Source organism: Mandrillus leucophaeus, unplaced genomic scaffold (assembly GCF_000951045.1).
Source record: "Mandrillus leucophaeus isolate KB7577 unplaced genomic scaffold, Mleu.le_1.0 Scaffold198, whole genome shotgun sequence".
NCBI lineage: Eukaryota > Metazoa > Chordata > Mammalia > Primates > Cercopithecidae > Mandrillus > Mandrillus leucophaeus.
The window spans coordinates 5,078,820-5,103,983 of record NW_012102009.1 but is presented as its reverse complement, the minus strand read 5'-3'; the positions used below and the strand labels follow the sequence as shown (position 1 = coordinate 5,103,983).

Here is a 25,164-nt window from a genome sequence, read left to right as displayed (position 1 = left end):
GTGCACGCGCATGTGCACGTGCGCACACACACACACATATTGTGCCATTCCTTTCTGGACTTCATAATTTCTGATGAGAAATACACTTTCATTCAAATCGGTTTTTCCTTCCAGGTAAGGTGTTCATTTTCTCTGGCTGAGTTCAAGATTTTGTTCTTTGTCTTTAGTTTTAAGAAGTTTAATTATAATGCCTGTTGGTGGGAACCTCTTTGGGTTCATCCTATTGGAGGTTCACTCAGCTTCATGAATCTACAGGTTTATGTCTTACCAAATTTGGAATGTTTTCAGCTACTATTTCTTTGTGTGCTTTTTTCAACCATGATCTCTTTTTGCTTCCCTTTTGTGACAATGATGACATGAATGTTAGATATTTTCTTATGAAGGTTGAGTATCCCTTATCCAAAAATGTTTGGGACCAGAAATATTTCAGATTTTGGACTGTTTCTGATTTGGGAATATTTTCATTATACTTACTGGTTCAGTATCTCTAACCTGAAAATCCGAAGTCTGAAATGCTCCAATGAGCATTTCCTAAAAGTTTCAAATGTGGAAGCATTTCAGAGTTCAGATTTTCAGATGAGGGATAATCAACTCATAGTACCACAGCTCCCCAAGGGTCTGATCATTTTATTTTGCAGTGTATTTTTTCTGTGTTTCAAATGGAGCTATTTCTATTGCTCTATCATCCAGTCCACTTATTCTTTTCATCTCTTCCTTCATTCTGCTGTTGAGACCATTCACTGAGATGTTTATTTTGCTTATAGTATTTTTCAGTTATAAAATTTGCATTTGATTCTTCTTTGCATCTTCTATTTCTTTGCTGAGACCTTCTATTTCTTTTCTGGGGCTTTCTACATTATCATTTGTTTCAAGCATGTTTGTAATTGCTTGTTAAAGCATTTTTATCTGGCTGCTTTAAAATCTGTTTCAGATAATTCTAAAATCTCTGTGATCTTGGTGTTGGCATCTATTACTTGTTTTTTTCATTGAGTTTGAGATTTTCTAGTTCTTCTTATGACAAGTAATTTTCAATTGAAACCCGGACATTTATATTATGTTATGAGACTCCACATCCATTTTAGTTGGCTTTCTCTGATGCTACTGCAGGGGCAATGGAGGGTGGGAGGTGTCACTGCCTCATCAATACCAGATAGAGGGACAAGTCCAGGTTCTCTAGTTGGCCTTCATTGACACTCAAGGAGGGGGAGAGTCTCCTCATACATTCTGAGTGAGAGTGAGAGTCGTAGATCCTCCATGTGGTATCCACTGACGCTGTGGTAAGATGGCCTCATTACTTCTGGAAAATAGTAAAAGTCCACTAGATCTCCTCTGACATCATGCCAGCAGGGCAAAGGAGAGGTGCATTTTTGTCAATTAGGCCACAAGTCCAAGATCCCGCATGGTCTCTAATGACACCACAAGTGGGGATGTGGTGGGGGTGGCAGGAGGCTCATCACTGGCTGATGGGAAGGAAAGACCTCTACTTGGTCTTCTGTGACCCTACCCTGGCAGGGATGTTCAAATACCTCATCACAGCCTTATAAGAGTAGACATCTAAGATGCTCACTCAGTCTTTGCTGAATACATAAGGGTGGGGCCACAATTTTTTCTGTGTTTGTTTGGAAGAGAGTGGTTACTTTCTGAAAGTTTTGTCTTGCTAGATTATCCCTTTATGGGTCCTTTGTTAGAAAAAACAGGCTTTTGTTGGAGTTTTTTTTTTTTTTTGTCTGCACCATTGGCATCTCCAAGTTGCCCACTTGTTCAGCTCTAAGTCTGAGATATACAAAGCAAAAAGAAAAACCCAGAGAACTCAGTAATGTGTCATTCCTCAGGTCCCGAGGTCTCTAGCTGGTTTGCCTTATTCTTTCCACCTTTCAGAGTTTTCTTACATTTGTTTCATATATATACTGTCAAGGGTTTTTAGTTGTACTTAGAAGACGAACAGGAAAAACTACATTTACTCCATCTTCCTAGAAATGGAAACTCTCCAACATGTTAATTTTTAACAACACACTATGTAAAATGCAAAATTTTCACAAAGCAAACATGAGTGTTAATATTTCCTTTCTACATGTTTCATTTTTTCCTGAATATGGTCTCCTCTGTGAATCCTTTTCTGAGCTACCCGAGTCAGAATAAATTACTCCCTTCTTCAAATGTCCACAAGCATATCATTTACTTTTCTGTAATGCTTTATAATCACCCAATGATCTCATCCTTGGTCATGTAATAAAGCAAATTGAAGATGAGAACCATGTCAGATTCATGTTTAGATTCTCAATATCTAAATGTCTGATTGCAGACATATATTATGGTAACTTGCACAGTGTGGGGCAAACAATGGATATCCAATAAATGTTTGTTGACTGAATAAATGAACAAATGAGTATTTATTCAGCAGTTACCCATATGTTCTAGAACTCAATAAGGATTTGTCTAACTGAACTAAATTGTTTCAACATCTGTCAGTCCAATCAATCCAAACTTATTTCTTCCCATGAGGAAAGGGGAAGCTCACAAACTATATCCAAAGTGTGATTATTGCAAATTAGTACTTTTCCCCAATTAATAATTAATCATCAGCAACTATTTTTTTATTTATACCCAGAACTGTCCATGCTACAAAAGAAGTAAAAGTCAGGATCCCTGCCCTCAGAAGCATCAAACATACTGTGGAGAATAAAAGATACATAATAATTAAAGGTAAATAATCATTAGTGAAATTGAAGTGTAAGAAAAATAGAGAACATAGGTGATCTGGATAATTAGAAAAGACTTCATGTAAAAGGCAGGACTTCAGACACACTTTGAAGGATAGCTAATATTTAGTTGGCAGAGAGGAGAGCAAAAAGAAGGGGATTTGGGGGTTGGGAACAATATAGAAAGATACAAAGATAGAAAGAAACATGGCCTAAGTGTGGGGACAGAGAGGTTCATTTAGACAAAGGAGATAAGGCCAGGTGTGGTGGCTCGTGCCTGTAATCCCAGCACTTTGGGAAGCCGAGGTGGGCAGATCACAAGGTCAGGAGTTTGAGATCAGCCTGGCCAACATAGTGAAACCCTGTCTCTACTAAAAACACAAAAAAGTTAGCTGGACGTGGTGGCATACACCTGTAATCCCAGCTACATGGGAGGCTGAGGCAGGAGCATCACTTGAACCCGGGAGGCAGAGGTTGCAGTGAGCCGAGATCATGCGACTGCACTTCAGCCCGGGTGACAGTGTGAGACTGAAAATTAGAGTTTCAAAATTAGAGAAATCAAAAAATCACCATCATCTGAACTACATTACAATTTATAAAAAGTTTTAAACATGCATTTTCTCATGTAAGCCACCAAATATCTTTAATAAAATGCAGAGGACGAACGTGAAGTGACTTTAATCTAGGTCTTCCGGCACTCACCCATGTAATACACACACACCATTTACTCTCTGTAATGTTCAAATGGCGGGGGTAGATTTTTTTTTAGGAGAAGTAGGGGTGATGTTTCCCCAGTGAGATAATTCTGGCAATATTTAGAAAGCTAGATCAAAAAAGAGAGACTAGAAAGGCAGCAGTAAGGAAGAAGTAAATCTGGGAGGTATTTCAGAAGAAGATAGATGATTTGATAGAAGGGAAAGGAGGGCAGTCAAAGCTAAGGTTTCTGACGTAGGCATTGAGGAAAACACTGATACCTCATCAAGGGAATCAGAAAACCTAAATGATGCCTAAAACTCCAGTTTGCTTTTTAACACTGAGTTCAGGAACTATATAGGCTTTAGAAAAGCAGGACAGAAGAGGAGCATTACGCCTGGGAGGCTCTTTTACTCACTCCTTCTGCTTCCTAACACATGGTGTACAATGAGAGCTGCTAAAACAAAAATAAAAACCTTTAGCCTCTTCAAAGTCTAGAGACCAAAAGCCATATTTGAAAGGCCACCTGGTCATCTCACCCAAGATGGCTCTAGCCACCTTGTGATATATGAGTAGATATAGTTTTTGATTTACCAGCATACTTTCCCATGTTCTGGCTTTATTTTCTTTAGGATAGTCCTCTCTGATCCCCACACTCTGGTCTAGGTTGACTGTCAATCACAATACCATTCCTCACCCTGTACTCTGCACCTAAACTACAGAGCTGGGATGACTCAAGTAAGGCAAATCAGAATCTTTCCTGACATTGGTATACAGTGTATTAACTATATTCTCTTATTTTCTGTATTCTTAATGTTCTGGCATCCAGGGGCTTAATGGACCAGGAGGGACTGTCCCTCACAGCATTAGCTAATTTCTAGTGATAGCAAATAACACCCCTGTAACTGTGCCTTTCATACAGAAACTAGCCAATCCAAAGCCCATCCCACCACCATGACCTCCTTTATCAAATCCTCACACACCAAGTCAATATTCTCCTGCCTTTATAACCACAGGGCTAGATATCAGACGTCCTGCTAAAGAACTCTACACCCCAGAGCCCACGAAAATCATTCAAACTAGCCAAACCTGAGCCTACTTGCCTGGACTCATCCATTCCTTTCCATAAACCCCAAAATAAAGGCTCTTTTACTTACTCCTTCTGCTTCCTAACTGACCCTGCTGCTTCCCTGTGTGGTCTGCATGGCATCGTGTGCTCCCATATCATAGGAGGTATGAGTAACAAATTATATTTTCACTGGCAATTTTCTCCTGATCTCCTGGCCTCACCATACCTGAATAATAATAAAACCTACATTTAAAATATATAGATGTTGGAAATAAAAGTTATTTCCACTGGGATTGCTGAAATGCGAACCTGGAGGTACCCATTTGCCTACCATATACTGAGAGCCTGTCTTTGGACGAAAATAAGCAAGATAAGCTAATCCAAGAGATAGAGATCATAGGGAAAGAGATGAGCCCATATCATATTTGAACCCTGGAGAACCAGGCATGCCTAAATCCAGATGCACCTCTGAACTTACTAATTATGAACATTACAAATTCTTTCATTTGGTTTAGTCCCATCTTAGTTGCATTACTTTCACTTGAAACCATATGTTCTGATTCAACATCTCCAAATTCATCCCCTTCCCCTAAATCTTCCCTAAAGGATTTCCCTCTTTCTGTTAATGAAACCATAATTGTCCCTGTAATTCAGGCTCAAGAGTGTAAAATCACCTATTCATTCCACACATATTCAATCAGTCATTAAATCTCATCATTCTATTCTCCTGACATCTCTTTCTTCTGTTCCTACCAATCAATGTTTATCACTTCCATTCATGTCTTCCTTATTTCTCTCACTTGGCAATAGCATCATATGTAGCTCATCTCAATTATCCCTTCTCTGAAATCTTTTATCGGCCCTAGCCAAATTACTCCCTTGCTCTGCTTTTTCCTTGTTTTTTCTCCCTTGCTTTTACCTCTCCCTTTTCTGCCATTCTTTACCCCAGCTCTCCTACAATAATCTTGATTCAGCTCAAGCAAGATATTTTCCAGGATACTTTTCCTGACCTGCCCTTTCTTCTCACAGGTCATGCTGAATGTCCTCTTCTACAGTTTCCTAGGACCCTCTGCTTACCTCCTTCAAAGTACCCCACGGTCTGAGTTTAAATAATCCAGAGCATATCACTAGACTGAAAGATTTTCAAGGGAAGCATTGCTGTCATATGGATGATCTAGCCAGTATATACTGAGAGCTTAAATAATGCTGTTGAGCTGCCCAAGTGAATTGTGTTTCCTTCATTCCTATATCATCATCATTCAGCCTGTGTGATTCATGCTGCCTGTCCAGTGAAGGACCTCCCCATCTCCAGTCTGTTTGTACTTCTATCCACACAAATGACCACTTCAGATTAATCTTGGCTCACAACCTTACTTGGTGGTTAATGATTTCAACAGCATTTTCATTAGCACCTTAGGATGCCTTTACCCTTACTCCTCACCTCCCTTCTTATTCCTCAAAGCTAATTTTGAATTTTCTCTGTGTTGGCTTCAGGGTACATAATGCCGTCATCTACATTCCCAAAATCATGCCACTATAAACTAAGGCTGTCTGACCTCAGTCATATCCTCTGCATTGCTGCACAACCCTTATATTTATCTTCAGTTGACACCTATCAAATTCTCCACAGCAGCTGTTATGAAATTCTTCCATTCTCTTTAAGCCTCAAATTTCACTCCTACTCCCCCTCATGCTCAGAAAAAGCTCTCCTCTTCTACATAACTGAAGAAACAATAGTATGACCATGACATGCTTTGTCTTTCTTCATCCTCACCTTAAAGTTCTTAATCCCTTTAACTGTACAGTCATTCTGAGCTCCCGTCCCAGTGAAAAAATTGCCCATCCTCCTTTCCAAAGCCAAATTCTCTGTTTGTACTGTACCAATTATCTAATTTTTCTCCTGTTCCTTCGCTCCTTCTCTTTACCAGATAGGAATGCTTAACAACTTTGGACCAAACCAGTATTATTTCATATTTCATTATTAGCTAGCATTTCTTGAGCATTTACAATGTGGCAAGTGTTCCTGTATTTTACATAGATCATTTTATTTAATTTTAACAATAACTTTCGATGTTCTTGACATTATATTCCCTACTTTATGGATTAGGAAACTGACACTAGTAAAAATAGAAATTTGCTCAAGGTCATACAGTTTTTTTTTAATTTATAAACTCCAGCTTTCCAAAGAATAATTTAAACTCTTTTGATTCTTCTCCAATATTGCCTTCCTCACTTCCTTTATGTTTCTACGGCATGTATCCGAATCCTTCACTGCTTTTCCAGTCACAGAGACTTATAATTGAGCATTTCTGTCAACAGAGATGGTGAGACACACACACACAGACACACACACACACCATACCCACCCACACACAATTAATATTTGTTCAATATAAATTTGTTAAGATGTTGAAAAAATGAAGTCAGCCCTTAGAAGTATATAAACGCATATCAGCACTGCTCTTTTCTCTTTATCTCAACTGCAATCACTTTTATAATTTTTTAAGCACAAATGGTTTACAACTGTGCAAAAGAAACTAAAGATTTTCTTAAGTTTCAAAAATGCTCAGAGCCTGTATATTTTCTTTAGTTACCTAATCTAATTCCATGGTCCACAGCTTGGCACAGTCTCCACAGTTCTCAAGAGGGACAAGATTAGGCCCAGAAAGGAAGAGCATACAACACTATCAGCTGAAACTGTTTCCCCATCAGGAGGGCCAAGGCTGACAACAGGTCAGCTGAGGAAACAAACATTTCTTCCACTGACAAGTGTTTAATTGGACATTTGGAGAATCTAATGTCATGTATGCAGATGCAAATGTTTGAGGAGTTGTTTACAGTGTAGTTTGTGCCAGACAGGCTCCATTGCCAAGCCAGCACACAGCCTCCCATTATTCCACTGGGCTCCACTTCTAAAGATGTTTCAGGGCTCTCTGAGCCTTGTAAATTTCCACATCCAAAGGCTCATCTGTATTTTCAACGCAGAGTCCTTTTTCCCTTGTGAGTAGACATCAGTCCTTCCCCTGCCAATCTCTGTTATTGCCTGTCCTGGTTCAGAAATGGGTTTGGAAAAATGACTTGAAAGGTGATAACCCATTCTCTAGAAAGTTTAACATTGAGATTTTGTTTTGTTTGAGACAGGGCTTTGCTCTGTAGCCCAGGCTGGAGTGCTGGTGCGATCTTGGCTCACTGCAGCCTCACCTCACCCTTACAGGGCTCAGGTGATCCTACCACCTCAGCCTCTCAAGTAGCTGGGACTACAGGAGTGCCACACCACACCCAACTAATTCTTGTATTTTTTGTACAGTCGAGGTTTTGCCATGTTGCCCAGGTTAGTGTTGAACTCCCAGGCTCAAGCGATCTGCCTGCCTCTCAAAGTGCTGGGATTATAGGCATGAGCCACCACACCTGGCCAAGCATTGAAGTTTTAATATTTTTTGAAAAACTAACAAAAAGGAAATGCCAGACCCCAGCTCCTTACCCCAAAATTGGGTCTTAACTGATTTAATTATTTTGCGGATTGTTTCTGTTATTCATTGACCCAGGAAAATAAAGCTTAGTAGCTCAGCTAATAGACAAGTCCACCTAATTATGCCAGCTTTAAGGATGCAGTTCTTCATTAGGAAGATAAACAAGGATATACCACAAATAAACATTGAGGAATCCATTTATCTTCAAGAACTGGACCATTAATACTCTGCCCTGAAAAATGCAATGTAGAAGAAGATGCAATTACCAAAAGTTGTTATAATGCCTTCACTTTGCCCCCCTCCTATTATCACATATCTTCATCAAGAGAAATTTTTAAATATTAAAAGTTCCAAATTGAAAATACACATTAAAAATACTGTTTATGTGTAATGTTAAGGATATTTAACTCAAGAAAAGAATACTGAACAAAAATTCTGCCACTCTTGCAAAAGATATATCATTTAATGAGAACTATTATCCAAAATATACAAAGAACTCTTAAAAACTCAGCAACAAGAAAGCAAACAACCCAATTACAAAATGACCCAAAAACCTTAACAGACACCTCACCAAAGAAGATACAAAGTGGAAAATAAATATGTGAAAAAATACTTCACATCATATGTAAACAGGGAAATGGAAAAGAAAACAAGATGCCACTACAGACCTAGCAGAATGGCCAAAAACCATAACACTGACAACACCAAATGCTGGTGAGGATGTGGAGCAACAGGAATGCTCACTCATTGCTGGTGAGAATGTAAAATGGTGTACCCACTCTGGAAAATAGTTTAACAGTTTCTTAAAAAACTAAACATACTCTTAACATACAATCCAGCAATGGTGTTCTTTAATATTTTCCCAAAAGAGTTGAAAACATGTCAACACAAATACCTGCACATTGATGTAAAGAGCAGCTTTATTCATAATTGCCAAAATTTGGAAGCAACCAAGATGACCTTTAGTAGGTGAATGGATAAATAAACTGTAGTACACCCAGACAATGGAATATTATTCAGAGCTAAAAAAAAGAAATGTGCTATCAAGTCATAAAGAGACAGGGAGGAGATGTAAATGTATATTACTCAGTGAAAGAAGCGAATCTGAAAAGACTACATACTGTATGATTCCAACTATATGACATCTTGGAAAGGGCAAAACTATGAACACAGTGAAAAGATCAGTAGTTGCCAAAAGTGAGGGGAAGGGAGGGATGAACAAGTTGGGTACAGCAGATTTTTAGGGCAATCCAAACCCATAGAAAGCACACCACTAAGAGTGAACGCTAATATAAACCATGGGCTTTGGGAGATTATGATATGTCTGTATGGGTTAATCAATTGCAACGAATGTACCACTCTGGTGAGGAATGTACATGTGAGGGGAAGGTAGTACATGGGATATTTATATACCTTCCTCTCAATTTTGCTATAAATCTAAAACTGCTTTTCGAAAAAAGTAAAGTATTTTTCTTTAAAAAAAGGCTGCCACTTGTTTTGCATTTGATATGTTCATTTTTTGCCCAATGGTCTCCATTGTACAAAAAGTCACACTAAAAATACTAGCATTTATTAACTAGTTCATTTTTCACACTGCAAAGATGGATTAATTATCTACTATGTTCAGAACAACTTCCATTGTTTCATATATACAGAAATAAAGAATATGTCCTCTTTGGTCTCAGAAAGCTAGTGAAAGAAGAAGGCAAATGACTATCATATAAAACAAAATAAATTCTTCAGTACTTATATAAACTAAAATAAAATCACAATAAAGTATTGCAAGATTAGCTCTGGAGAGAATGAGAAAAAGATAACAGAAAAGATGATATTCCAGCTCAGCCTAGAAGGCTAAATTAATTTTCATAGATGTATGGTAGGAAGAGAATTTCCAGTTAAAAAACAAATATGAGCAAAGGTATGAACATTTATAGTATGTTCACCAATAATGTTAAAGAGTCTAGGAAACCTGGGAAAGCACTAGGGAGAAATGTAAACACACACACACACACACACACACACACACACACCCCACACACACACCCCAAATGTATTTTCAGCCCCATTTCAGACCTACTGATTCAGAACCTACAAGAAGTTGGGTGAGACCCCAAAATCAGTATTTTCTAAATCTTCGTAGGTGATTCATTATACATTCACAAGTACAGAATACATAGAGGGATACAGTCGGTGTTATGGGCTAAATTGTGTTCCCCAAAATTCATACGTTAAAGCCCTAACTCCCAGGACTTTAGAATGTGACTATTTGAAAATGGGGCTTTGAAAGAGGTGCTAAGGTAATGAGACCATCAGGGTGGGCCCTAAAACAATCTGACTGGTGTCCATATAAGAAGAGGAAACTGGAATACACAGAGAGATACCAGGGGTGTGCATGCACAGAGAGAAGACTATGTAAGTACCTCGAGAAAAGATGGCCACATGCAAGCCAAAAAGAGAGGCCTCAGAAGAAACCAAACATGCAGACACTTTGATCTTGGACTTCCAGCCTCCACAACCATGAGAAAATTCATTTCTGTTGTTTCACCTACCCAGTCTGCAGGAGTGTGTTATGGTAGCACTAGCAAATACAGTAGTAACATGATCCAACCTATAATCCAACTCTGAGGCAGTATAGATGATAAAGTGGTTTAAAATATTCTGCTTGGCCAAGTCAAGGGTTAGGACTAGCGCAATGACAGCAAGGATGTGGGCGAAATGCATAGGTAGACACAACAGCCCTTGGTGACTTATTAATTCTGAAGAAAAGGATTCAGGAAAGTTGGAGAATTAAGGGTAATCTCCCCGATTTTGAGCCTATTTTGTACCCTGTATTTCATACACATCAAATTACCTACTATCCCTTAGATTGAGAAGCCACTAACCTAAATAGAAAATACAGAAAAAGCATGTTTGGAAATGAAATCAATGAAGTGGAAACCAGATAATGGAAATCAGAAAGAAGTCACGTGTAGAGATGAAGATCTTATGTGTATAGAAAGATTATTAAAGCCATAGGGTAAAGAGCACTGCCCACACTTCCAATTTCAGTACCAACATGTAAAGAACTTGGAAGTCAGCACTCATGTCCTTATAATAATGAAACAAAACAGAGTAAAAACCAGTGACTTTCCTTGGACCCCCTCCCCCAACAGAACTGAAGTTGCAGGGCAAACTACCACCCTAAAATCTGGAGAGACAGGCAAATCCAGAGAGTCACAGCCAAGATCTACTTACCTAGAACAGAAGCTGCTGGAACCATAAAATGGTAGGAACTCTGAAATGGGAATTTTGACAAATTACTGGAGGCTGAGTATAGACTAAAATGAGAGTGAAAAACACCTAGGGCCATAGTCTTGGTAGGGAAGATACCCACAAATTTGGGTAATTACAAGACAACGACCACAAAAGAACAAAGACAGAAGGGAAACTAAAGTACCAATGGATAGGAATAGTGGCTAATACTAACTGAGCATTTACCATGTGGCAGGTCTGTCCTAAAGGTTTCCATTTCCTAACCCTTACAACAAACCCATATGGCAGTGCATTTGTTTTCTATTTCTGCTATAACAAAATACCACAACTTTGGTATCAGAATACAAATTTATTATTTTGCAGTTTTGTAGGTCGGAAGTCTGACACCGTATGCATCATGTAAAAGCAAGGTATTGGCAGGGCTGCATCCCTTTCTGGAAGCTCTAGGAAAGAATCTATTCCCTTGCTTTCCTCAGTTTCTAGTGGCCACCCACATTCCTTGGCTCATGGCCCCCTTCCTCCATCTTCAAAGCCAGTGGCACTGTTTCTCTTTGAACATTCTTCCACAATCACATCTTCCGAACTCTCTGACTTCCTCTTCTGCTTCATGCTTCCACTTTTAAAGACCCTTGTGATTACATTGGGCCCACCAGGATAATCCAGCACAATTTCCTATTTTAAGGCCAGATGATTAATAATGTTAATTCCATCTGCAACCTTAATTTCCCTTCGCAATGTAACCTAACATGCACAGGTTTCAGGGATTAAGATATGGACACCATAAGTGGTGGTAGGGAAGACAGTATTCTGCCCACTGCAGACAGTTATAATTTGTATCTCAATTTTATGGATGAAGAAATGGAGGTATAAAGAGTATATGTGTTTGGCCCAAAGTCACATAGGTGATGGTGGTAGGTCTCAGATTTGAACTCAGGACAATGACTTCAAAGCCCATGTTCTTAATCATTAAGCCACAGGAAATGCAAGGTGCCAGTGAGTTATTAGTTTAAGTTGTAAACACTAAAATTTGGACTGAGTAGGCAATGAAATGAATTCAGAATAATGCTGACTTCCATGATGTACCTTCTGCTTCTCAAAGAACTTAATTGATGTTTATGATACCTCCAGTCACTTTCTAGCCTTTCTTTGGTCCCTGATTTTCTTTAAGCTTTAGCTCAAAAAAGCTAATGCAAAGAAAAACCCTACAAAAGAATAGCCAGGTGTTTTAGATGGTAAATGTTGGTATACAATACAAATGGAATTAATGATTTAAAATACTCAAATGTAACAAATACAGGCTCAGATAAGTTATGATTAGCATAGATCCATTTGATTTTGATAATGAAAAAAGAATCTCAAAATTATGCTCTGGCACAAAAGAGATATATGTATATAAACATGGAAGATGAATTATATGCGCTACTTCACAGTATTATGAAAGGAGAGAGGTATATTTTCTTTTCATCATCTCAACCTGTTAAAAGCTAGCTGGAAACAGGGGCTAAACCAGAGGACTAAGGCACAAGGCCAGTAAGAGTAAGACAGACTCTGGAATTTACTAAAGTCTTCATTTAAGGCTTTTGGGTTTTTTGTTGTTGTTGTCATTGTTGTTTTGTTTTTTACAATCTCTCATAAATGTTACAAGCAGGATGTGAATTTTCTGTAAATATGTAGGTGTGACATCAGCAAGATGGCAGAATAGGAAATTCCAGGCTTCACTTGGCTTCACTTCCCTCTACAGAAAGTCCAACAAGCAACAATCCAAAGACAAGAACACTTTTGTGAAAACTTACAAACTTGAGAAAGAAATGGAGACAGCTGAAAGAATAGGCCGCTGAATCAAACAAAAACCACGTTAGAAGAAGAACAATCTCACGTTGACCATATTGCCCCTCCTGCTTTCCCAAATCAGCACGGTGACGCACAAAGAGAGGATTTTTTTTTTTTTTTTTTGAGACAGAGTCCCTCTCTGTTACCCTAGCTGAAGTGCAGCGGCACAATCTCGGCTCACTGCAACCTCCACCTCCCAAGTTCAAGCAATTCTCCTGCCTCAGCCTCCTGAGTAGCTGGGATTACAGGCACACACCACCATGCGCAGCTAATTTTTGTATTTTTAGTAGAGACAGGGTTTCACCATGTTTACCAGGATGGTCTTGATCTCCTGACCTCATGAGCCACCCACCTCGGCCCCCCAAAGTGCTGGAATTACAGGCTTGAGTCACTGTGCCCAGCCAAGAGGATCTTTTTAACTGGGCCCATACAGTAAAAAAACAGAGTTTCTACACATCTGGCTCCCCAGCATTCTGAGACACTTCCCAGAAAGTCCACTCCTGTCTGCCTGACCTCATGGGGAATACTGGCAGTAATGACATGGCTAGACCTCCTGGGGTTAGGTATAAACAAAGAAAGGAGGCAGAGCTCACAGGGACCAGTGTGCAAATTTTGGTGATGGCTCTATGTTCCTCCCAGTGGTGGTGCAAAATCAGAGACACCAGCCAATGTTACAGCTCACTTGCGAAGCCAAGCACACTGTTCACAGAAACATGATGAGAAGGTCAGCCTGGTTTGAGTCTTTAGATGGATAGCCTCCATATCTAGCCTCAGAGACCACCCCAATGCCTTAATCAGGAGGGAGATGTGGAGATGACCAACACAGGGCATTTCTGTGGATCATAGGGGTTCACAGGGTTTGGACCCAGAAGTCCAAAGAGTGACTCGATCCAGACTCAGAGCCCACTCCAAGGCCCTACCCAGGAAGAGACAATCCTCAACCGTGCAGTTCTATGCCGCATAGCCTCCAGACCCCATCCATCCTGAGCAGCAACTCCACCTAAACTCAGAGTCCAGCCTGCAGCCCTGCATAACTGTTGAACCCAAAAAGTAGTACCACCCAGCCAGGAAATATACCCTACAACCTTGTCCAATGAGAAATTATAGCAGAGCCCAGTCAGTGGTCTCCCCCAGGCAGGGGAGCCTAGCCAGCAGCCCCATCAGACCTCAGAGCAAAGGCAGCAGCCCAGCCAACTATAGCAAGCTCTTCCTGCATGGGGTCATTACCACCTGAACCAATAAGAATCACACCCTAGACTAAGAAGTAAAGGCCAATCCCTGCCAAAGAATACCTGTAAAGACCAGAAGAGCAAACTGTTGAGGCCAGATGCAGTGGCTTATGCTTGTTATTCCAGCACTTTGGGAAGCCAAGGTAAATAGATCACTTGAGCCCACAAGTTCAAGACCAGCCTGGACAACATGGTGAAACCCCATATTTACAAAAAATACAAAAAGTAGCCAGGCATGGTGGCACATACCTGTTGTCCCAACTACTCAGGAGGCTGAGGTGGGAGAATCTTATGAGCCCAGGAGGTGAAGGCTGCAGTGGGCTGTCATTATACCACTGCACTCAGAAGGAAGCTGTCTCTTCAAATGTGCAGACACCCATGAAAGAACACAAGGATTACAAATATAGACGGTCCCCAATTTATGATGGTTCAACTTACAACTATACAACCTTAGAATGTACTTATCAGGATATAACCCCATTGTAAGTCAAGGAGCATCTGCACTTATGTGGTTCAACTTATAATTTTTTGACATTACAATTGGTTTATTGGTGTATTAAACACATTTCTTACAAAGTTTTCAAATTACTATGGGTTTAACAGGACATAAGCCCGTCGTAAGTCAAAGAGCATCTGTAATCATCAAAAGAAGCTAACAAAGTTCCAATAACAGAATAAAAAATGAAGATCTATAAAGTGGCAGAAAAAAAATCCAGAAGAATCCTTGTAAAGCAGTTCAGTGAACTACAAGAATATATGGATATAAAATTAAATGAAATTTGAAAAATAATACACAAAATTAGAAAGTAGAAAAAGAAGTAGAAACAATAAAAAACCCTAGAGATAAAGATTACAATGACTTAATTGAAAAATACAATAGAAATCTTCAACAGCGACTCAATTAAGCAGAAAAATCAGTGAGCTAAAGACAGAATATTTGAAATTATTCACCAGAGGAGAAAAAAGAAAAAAGAATGAAAAAGACGAAGAAAGCCTATAAGAATTATGTGACACAATCACAATCAAGGGAACTAACCTTCACATAATAGAAATTTCAGAAGATGAAGAGAGAGAAAAATGGCCAGAAAGTATATTTTAAAAGGAAATAGAAAAAAAATCCTAAAATTCATAGGGAATAAAAATAAAAATCACCAAGATGATCTTATACAAAACAAACAAAGCTGGAGGCATCATACTACCTGATATCAAACTATATTGCAAAGCCATTAAAAAATCATCAAAGAGAAAGGATACCTGCCTAAACAGAGTTTTAATGCAGATGAACATGCTGTATTCCGGGGAAAAAAAAAAAAAAAAGGCCACAAAGGACATTTACTAGTAAGGAAGAGAAGTGAGCACCAAGATTTAAGGTAGGAAGGGATAGGCTAACTCTACTGTTTATGGTCAGGATTGTTATCTATAAAGTTGCTAACCTCCAAGTCTTGATGGGAAAAGATAAACATCAGCTGCCAGTCTTTTGGCTTAAACAAGAACTGTTTTTCTGGATTGGTTCCACTGATGCTTTTTCCCTGAAGTCAGAGAGTATCTTGCCAGTAAGGGAATGCCTTTTAAAATTATTTTCATATTAGACAATGCCCCTGGCCACCTAGAACCCTATGAGTTTAACATCAAAGACATCAAAGTGTTCTACTTGCCCCCAAACACAACATCTCTAACTATCCTCTACATCAGGGGATCATAAGGACCTTGAAGGCTCATTATACTCAGTACTCTGTGGAAAGGATGTCAACACTATGTTAGAGAACCCTGATAGAACATCATGAAAGTCTAGAAGGATTACACCATTGAAGACACCATCACTGTTATAGAAAAAGCTGTGAGCCATCAAGCCAACAATAAGTTCCTGCAGGAGAAATCTGTGCCCAGCTGTTGTGTATGACTTCACAGGATTTATGACAAAGCCAATCAAGGAAATCATGAAAGTGATTGTGAATACAGTGGGAAAAAAGGTGGTGAGTGAAGATATCAAGATATGAATCTTGGAGAAATTCAAGAGCTAATAGACACTACACACCAGAGGAATTGACAGAAGACAACTTGACGGAATGCTTCTGAACCAATACCTTATGATGAGGAGGAGGATATAAAAGTACCAAAAAGCAAATTAACAACAGACAATCTGGCAGAACCGTTCTGATTATTTAAGACCACTTTGACTTCTTTTATGACATGAACGCTTCTATGATATGGGCACTGAAGCTAAAGCAAATAGCAGAAGAAAGACTGATACTGTATAGAAACATTTTAAGATAAACTTTACAACATTTTCCAAAAAAGAAAAGTAGCCATACAGAAATTATGATGTATTTCCAGAAAGTTACACCAAGTGGGCCTGCCTCTCCTCCCTTCCCTTCTACCTCCTCCACTTCTTCCACCTCAGCCACCTCTAAGACAGCAAGACCAACCCCTTCTCTTCCTCCTCCTCCTCCGCCTACTCAACATAAAGATGACAAGAATGAAGACCTTTATGATTATTCACTTCCACTTAATAAACAGTAAATATATTTTCTCTCCCTTATGATTTTCTCAATAAAATTTTCTTTTCTCTATCTTACTCTATTGTAAGCATATAGCATATATATTACATGTAACATATAAAATATGTGTTAATTGGCTGTTTATGTTACTGGTAAGACTTCCAGTCAACAGTTGGCTATTAGTAGTTAAGTTCTGGGGGAATCAAAAGTTATAATAGAATTTTCAAATGTAGAGGGAGTCAGCACACCTAAGCCCCGCATTGCTCAAGGATGAACTGTATAAGGAACTCAAACAACTCAATAGCAAGAAAACAAGCAACCCGATTAAAAAATGGACAAAGAACCTGAATAGACAATTCTCAAAAGAACACATAAAAATGACCAACAGATATATTTAAAAATGCTCAACATCATTAATTATCAAAGAAAAGCAAATCAAAACTGCAATGAGATAATATCTCACCCCAGTTAGAATGGCTACTATGAAAAAGAAAATAACAAGTGCACTAGGCACTGTGGCTCACTCTTGTAATCCAGCACTTTGGGAGGCCAAGGGGAATAGATTGCTTGAGCTCAGGAGTTTGAGACCAGTCTGGGCAACATGGCAAAACCCCATCTCTTCAAATATACAAAAATTAGCCAGGCACAGTGGCACACTTGTAGTCCCAGTTACCTAGGAGGCTGAGGAGGGAGGATGGCTTGATCTTGGGAGGCAGAGGTTGCAGTGAGCCAAGATCACACCCCTGTACTCCAGCCTGGACAAAAGAACCAGATCCTGCCACAAAAACAAAATTCTGGTGACAACGTGAAGTAAAGGAAACTCTTACGCATTGTTGATGGGAATGTAAATTCGTATAGCCATTACTGAAAACTTTATGGAGAGTCCTCAAAAAAACTAAAGATAGAACTATCATATGATCCAGCAGTCCCACTTCTAAGTACATATCCAAAGATTTGAAATAATTATATTAAAAAGATATATGCAATCCCATGTTCACTGCAGCACTATCCCATGTTCACTGCAGCACTATTCACAATAGCCAAATTATAGAATCAACCTAAGTGTCCATCAACAGATAAATGGATAAAGAAAAGGTGTTATACATGCACAATGAAATACTATTCTGCCTTTTAAAATGAGGAAATTCTGTCATTTGTGACAACATGGATGAAGCTGCAGGACATTACGCTAAATGAAATAAGTCAGACGTAGGCACAGAAAGACAAATACCACATGATCTCACTTCTATGTGGAATCTAAAACAACAGAACTAAGAAGCGTAGAGTAGAATGGTGCTGACCAAAGTCTGAGGGGTTGGGGAAAATGGGGAATGGCAAAGGGATCAAAGTTTTAATTAAACAAGAGGAATATGTTTTTTGAGATTACGTTGTCACTATGACGACTATAGTTAATTATACTGTGTTGTATATTTCAAAATCGCTGAGAGCAAATTTCAAATATTTTCACCACAAAAATAAGTATTTAAGGTGATGGGTATGCTTATTAGCTTGATTTAATCATTCCACATTGTATGAAATGTTGTGTTATGACATATATCAACATTACTTTGTACCTCATAAATATATACAATCGTAATTTGTCAATTTACAATAAAATAAAAAAGAACTTATTAATGCAAAAAAGGAAATATATATACACACATATACCTCATATATATTCCAATATATATCATGTACATGTATATTCATACATAATATAATTATTTTTGATTAATAAAATATACTATTAAATGTTCCATATCCCTATTAACTCATAAATTATATTATTTAACCTCATTAGTTATATTATTCAAATCTTGCATGTTACCATTTGACTTTGTCTATTTAATTTGTCATGTAAAACAACAGATCTAAGGTGTCCTACAAGTAGCTTTGCTTATTTTCTCATACTTCTGATCATTAGTTTTACATATTTTGAAGATACGCATTTTTAGATGTTTGATGCAAAGAAGAGTCACAACTACCTCTTCTTCCTTACAGAGGTTATCTTTTATCGGTACAAAATAACTCTGGGACTAATATAATGGTCTTTGCTTTGAAATATACTTAGTTTCATTTTAATACTGACGTAGAATTCGAGGACCATAAGAGTTTCTGGTTTTCTTACCCTGGCTCACTATATTGGTGAATTTACATTTATGACTCTCTTGTGGTCTAACTGTCAGACTGAAGGCAGTGCCAGTGCTGGGCTTGTTTTCCATTTCCCAGCTGAGTTTTGCCCCATCCAATGGCCTACCTGTTAGGTACTTGGTAAACAGTAAAGGTAGCTGGATGGATTTAACTACGAGTCATGATGTCCATTATATTTTAAATGGTCTCTAACAATTAGAGGATCCAGCTCCAGATCCCCATCTTCATATTCAATACCCAAGTCAGAAATATCTTCACATATGATAAATATAGATGTAGGCTACTATCTTGCTTCAAGTCAACCCCGTATTTGAAAGTCTGGATTTATTCAGATAATAAAACAAGGAGTGACTGTTCATTTTATAAAGAGATTATTTGCCTCATAAAAAATTTAATCATAACACTTTGATATTGTGGACTCCCCTACCGCATTGAAAGTGTCATTTGATTTACATAGATAGGCTCTATGCACAACCCTTCATGAACATCCCCATTGTATATAGCATAATCGGTGCTAAGGATCCTTTCACATCACTGTCTGTCTCCGCAGAGATCTTGGCTCTTTTGGTGTTCAAATACCATCTGCTTTACTTTTACATTTCCGTGATATGATACGGTAAGGGAAGGAGGGGACACACTGCAGCAGGCCAAGGTTCCAAGGTAAGGCAAGGCTTCGATACAATGGACAAAGCAATGGACCCAAAGTCAGAAGGCTCTGAGTCCCTGCCAGCCACGGGATCTGAGCCATCTGAGCCATGAGACAAACTGCAGCCTCCTTCATGCCAGATTTTTAGTTTATAAAAGAAAGATAATAAGGCCTGGGTGCACCTACTTCCTAGGTTCTTATAACAATCAAATATAAAATTGCTTTTTAAATATAAGGTGCTATGCGAATATTTTCTCCAAGGAAGTCTAATACCACTGCATCAAGAGAACACTGCATTGATCTGCCTTTTTCTTTGTTAACACCGGTTTGTCATAGAATTACTTAAATTTTCTGGAAAATTTCTCCAAATCATTATCCTTTTCATTTTTATCTTACTTTCCCTGTTACTCTTTGCTTAGTTCAAAGTCTCCAAACACTTTCTCTGCAAAATGAGATCAAGCCCTCTGCCCAGCACCCACACCTCTGAACAATCTCCTGTTTGTCTCTTCCTGACAAACTGAATAAGATGAGAAATCAAAGCTTGTGATATCTTACCATTAAAGAAGTACAATTATTTGGAAGCGCCAGCTCAAATTTCTTTTCTGTATTTCATATCTGCCTATACCTGTGTCTTTGGAAACCACTGCTCTCTGCAACACTCCTGCCATTTCCTTATCTTTGTTCCTTTGAACCACTCTGGTCTGTATTTCTCTTTTTCAGTTTCTTCTGGCAGCTTATAATAACCCCCCATTGTTTGAGTCTCCAATCTTCTTTCCTTTACTGGCACTTACACAAGAATCAGAGTTCTCTAAGAACTTGCCTGAAATATAATGTAATGGTCATTAGATAAGTATGATGTATTTTTTAAGTGAGTTATTAAACTGATGTGTCTTTTTAGACCGAGACCCTATTGTAATGTTTGGCTGAGGTCTTGACTGTGTGACATCACAGCACAGCTACAGAAAAGGCTATATCCTGGGATCTCCACCTGGATGTTCCACAGCTACCTCCGCTCACTCACCGTCTTTCTCCCGAAACTTCTTCCTCACCTTACATTTCTTACCCTCATTAGTGGCATCTCCACTCACCCAGTTAAGCAATTCCAAAACCTCAGATTATTTTTAAACGTATTTCCCATATCCAGCTAGTCATTAATCCTGCTGTTTTCAAAAAGCCTCTCAAACCTATCTTAGTTTAGATCCTTATCCTATTTCATGAGAACTATGGCAATAGCATCTTCATTTTCCTGTGGCCTTCTGGCTCTGCATTCCCCAGTTCTTCTGAAACATTACTGTAACTATTTTCTAAAGAAAATCCAATCATATCACTCTTCTGCTTAAAATTCAGCTTAAATATGCTGAAAACAGCCAGGTACAGTGGCTCATGCCTGTAATCCCTACACTGTGGGAGGCCAAGGCAGGCAGATAGCTTGCAGCCAGAAGGTCGAGATCAACCTGGCCCACATGGCAAAGCCCCGTCTCTACTAAAAATACAAAAATTAGCCAGGCTGTAGTGGCATGCGCCTGTAGTTCCAGCTATTTGGGAGGCGGAGGCAGGAGAATCACTCGAACCAGGAAGCGAAAGTTGCAGTGAGCTGAGATCTTGCCATGGCACTCCAGCCTGGGTGACAGAGAGAGGCCTTGTCTCAAAACAAAACAAAACAAAAATAATGCTGAAAAGGATTATCTAGACTGTGATAAAGTTTAAATAACATGACATTCAAGGACCATCAATGTCTGGCCCTAGCCTTACCAGACCTCCCTACCACAGCCATACTGAAGTCCCATCTCCCGAAGAATGCCATGTTCATACTTGCATCCTTTTCCTTGCTCTTGTTGTTCTCCATTCTTGGAATACCCTTCTCCCTCTGCTTGGTCTTCAGGCTTTGAAACACAGTTTGAAATTCACCTTCTCTGCAAAGTCTTCCTAAGCTCCAATCACACCTCTTTCCTGGAAGAGTGAGTGACCACTACTTCCACATTACCCTGTCGTGCAATTGTTTGCAGATGGGTCACTCTTCTATTTAAATTTGTTCTCATTCATCTTTATCCGGCACATAGTACACACTCAATAAACGGTTATTGAAATTAATATGTTCTGAATAAAATAACTAAAGGAAAATTCCAGAGATCCAGAGGTACACCCCTCCAGACACTTCACTGCATTAAAGAAAAGGGCCCAGGAATAAAGAGAAAGAACTAATAATGTGACTATAACAAACACATGAATGGGTTGTTTGTTTTTAAAAGTTAAGTGGTTTAGGGAGGGTAGGAGGAGAAAGTACATTTTAAAGCTCTAGCTTCAGGGCAAGTAATAAAAATTGTTGCTTTAATGTTTTTTTCATAATATTGTGAGCAATGGGAAGGTCTATTCCATCACACCAGCCTTCGGGGCAGAAAGTTTCAGCCTCCTGAGCTAAATCAAACTGGCATCAGCTCTTAGTTTTTCAGGCGGCCACAACTGGTCTCTGCTTTCCATGGGGCTAAACTTGGCTGACAAAAAAGAAACAAAATAATTTCCCACTTATTTTATGGGCCTCTCTTTTCCTCTCATCAATTAATTATAAGAGTTCTGGAAACCCATCCTGCATTCTTGCCTCTGGATTACACAGATGTAGGCATTGTTCTTTGTCTATACTAGGGATTGTTGGTCTTATAAAGAAGGAGGTTGGAAGGCAGTGTCCTACCAAGGGCACAAAGCTAGTCCAAGAAACAACACTGCTTGGCACTCATGGTTCAAAGCCCTTAAGTGCCATTCACTGATGACAACTCTTGATGCCACTCATTTTATATTCCCTAAATTGGTAAGTCTGAATAAGTTTAAAATTAAGATGCATGGGCACCTAGGTCAAAGTATCAGAGTCTCCTAGAATCTCAATGGAATTCAATAATTTTCAAAATGATAAAACAACCAACTCCCTTATAATTCAGTCTTAATCATTTCACCCTGTACTCTCATTCTAAATTCAGTTACCCAAATAACGCAGGGTTTGTATATATGCTTGAATACACACAGAGACCACATTCTTCAAAGTCACACAGTCTTTCCTGGCAAGATTGTCTTGTTTCTGGGAGAAACCCTGTTTCCATCTGCTTGAGTTCTAAGTCCTAACTCTCCCATTTTCCAAGTGCTGTTTCTAGTTAAGAAGGTCAAATAGGAATTACCATAGTATCTAGCTCTTAGGTATATAGTAACGATTAAATGGGGCAATATAAGTAAAAAGATTAAATATAACAGTGCCTGGTGTATGGTCAGTGCCCCATAAATATCAGCTTTGTAACATTCCATGCCTGTATGACACACGACCTCATAACTGGCTCTTTGGGTTGGCCCTTTTCACCAAGCAACACGTGTATTCCACTTCTCCTTATCAACTTGAATTAACTGAAGTAGGTAACATTAATTTCATTTTACTCAACACATTTGGAACTTTGTGTTTGTTAAATGTAGCATGCAAAAATATTTAAATACGTATGTATAATGACTTTTGAAGTGCCTTTAAAAAATCTCCAAGGTCCTTCCAGCTCCAAAATGTGATCCATGATAACTAATCTCAAATGCATGCAAAGAAATAGGGATGCAGTTCCCCGGATACACTGGGAATATATAGCATTGTCAGACTAGGTTGCACTGGAAACAAGTCAGACCCAGGACCAGGAGCCTGTGACAATGTAGAAGAAAATCTTGCCCTCCTTTCTCCCCACCAGCCTAGGATTTATTATACTTATCTTGAGCTCCCAGGCTTTCTTATTGCAGATGTGGAGAAGAAAGGAAATGAGTTGTAAATAGCAGAGAAGACAGCAGAGACAAAATGCTATGGAATCTCAAACAGAGGAGGTGAAGTAAGCAGAACTCCAGGAAATCATTGGTAATTTCACCTTCTAACCCTGATAAAAAAGAATCCCAAAGGTTTAACTCAGGAAGGGTCCCTAGCTAAACACCTTCATTTTGGAGATTAAGAAATTAAAACCTAAAGAGATCAAGTGGCAAGTCCAAGGTCATCCGGCTCTTCTGGAACCTGGGCCTGGAAACTAAGAACTGCTGCAGTGGCCAACTGTATTAAAGCTATGTGCTAAGCCTATGTGTTTACAAACAGATAAATGTCTCTCTGGGCCCTGTGTAGCCTTCTTCAGTCACCTGCAAATCAGCCAGCACCTGTCTCAGGAAAACAGACAAGATTCTTAATAACTCTGAATTCAAAAGAAACGCCTGGTTTTACGAACAAGTCAGAGTCATATGGTTCTGCCTTTACAGTCACCCTTATCTTTAAGAAATGAATGAAATATTATAGGGACAATGATTCTTTAAACGTCCAAAGTAGAAGTGAACAAAACACAAGCAAGAAAAAACCTAGGCATATTTTGTTGTAAGCAAACACATAAAGCCAAGTCCACCAAAAATGGAAATACCAGGGGGCGTTTCTGGAGATTATTTTAACAGCATAGAATAGAACTCTTTTTAAGTGGTCCCAATCAGAATGCCTCCATTTGCAAAAGTGCAACATTTACACAACTTTTTGGAAAGCTATCAAAACCTACGAGTTGTAAGCCTGCATCTTCACTGCTTCCACTTCATATATCTTTATTTTCACTCATGCACTGATTCATTCAGTTCAATCTCATATGCACTCACTGACTTACTCATTTGTTAATTCACTCAGTTCTACGGCATAGGTACTCATCCAATTACTTATCGAGTAGCTCTGAGTCCTAAGTCAGATGGGACTTTGCCCTCATGGAACTTAGATTCTAGGAGAGTCTAGTAGCAGAAACTAGACGCATCAAAAGCGAAAGTACACGGTAAAATGCGAAAGGAACCCCAAAAGAACTGCATAAAGCATACTGGAGGCTCAGGGGGACCAGGAATGTTTGCAGATGGGGGATGAAGGGGGCGGCTTGGGGCTGAGCCCTGTTGCTGACGGGAAGTAAAACCGTCTTGGGAAGGACGGCTGAGGGCCGTGCTCGCTGCTGTCCCGCAGCATCCTCCACCACCCCCACGTCACAGCTTCCCCATTTCTAGGCTCGGAGCCTCCAGTGTCACGAAGGGGCAGCCACAGGCTGCCAACCCGCCGCTCCCCAGCCAGGTCCTCCCGTCACTCCCCCGAATGAGCGATGTTGGAAGTCCGTCCCCGTCTGCCCCCGCCCCTGGCCTGCTCCAGCCTCAGCCCGCCCGACCGCCACGGGTAGGAGCCAAGGCCTCGGTCCAGCCGCCCGCGGGCACTGCCAGGTCGGCTGCAAACGCACCTGATGGGGCGGCTCCTACGGCGGCGACGGAGGCGGCTCCCAGGACCGGGCTCGCGGCCTAGCCTTACGGTGGCGGCGGCCACACCCCTGACCAGGCTGGGGCCCTCCGCGCCGCCCCGTGACTGCAGCCCTGCCTGCCGGCCAGGCCGCGGACCGAGAGGCGGGGCAAAGACCTGACTCGGGGGCCGGGCACCACCTCCGGAACGCCTCGGGGGGTCTCACTCGCCCTCCGAGAGCGACCTTAGGGACACAGATCGGCCGGAAGGCTGCTTAGCTTCTGGGCTGTGGCTTCTGTTAGAAAATTGAGTGTCGCCCTGGGTCCGGAGCCCCTAGGCCTGACTCCTTCGTGCAGGGGCGTCTCCCTCAGACTGGGTGGTGCGCAGG

General features: G+C 39.9%; 1 protein-coding gene across 2 annotated transcripts in view; it reads right to left on the bottom strand.

Moving 5' to 3' along the window:
• The window catches only part of CPQ (carboxypeptidase Q), a 313,593-nt gene extending 288,638 nt beyond the window's left edge, over positions 1–24,955 (bottom strand). The window contains exons 1-2 of one of the 2 annotated variants that reach the window (XM_011978678.1): positions 24,781–24,872; positions 11,166–11,205 (exon numbers count right to left, since the gene is read on the bottom strand). The gene's annotated coding sequence lies outside the window, so the exon portion shown is untranslated. Of the gene's footprint in view, positions 1–11,165; positions 11,206–24,780 lie in introns of both variants that reach the window. The other variant, XM_011978677.1, reaches the window with a different exon arrangement.
• Positions 24,956–25,164: the final 209 nt, after the last annotated feature.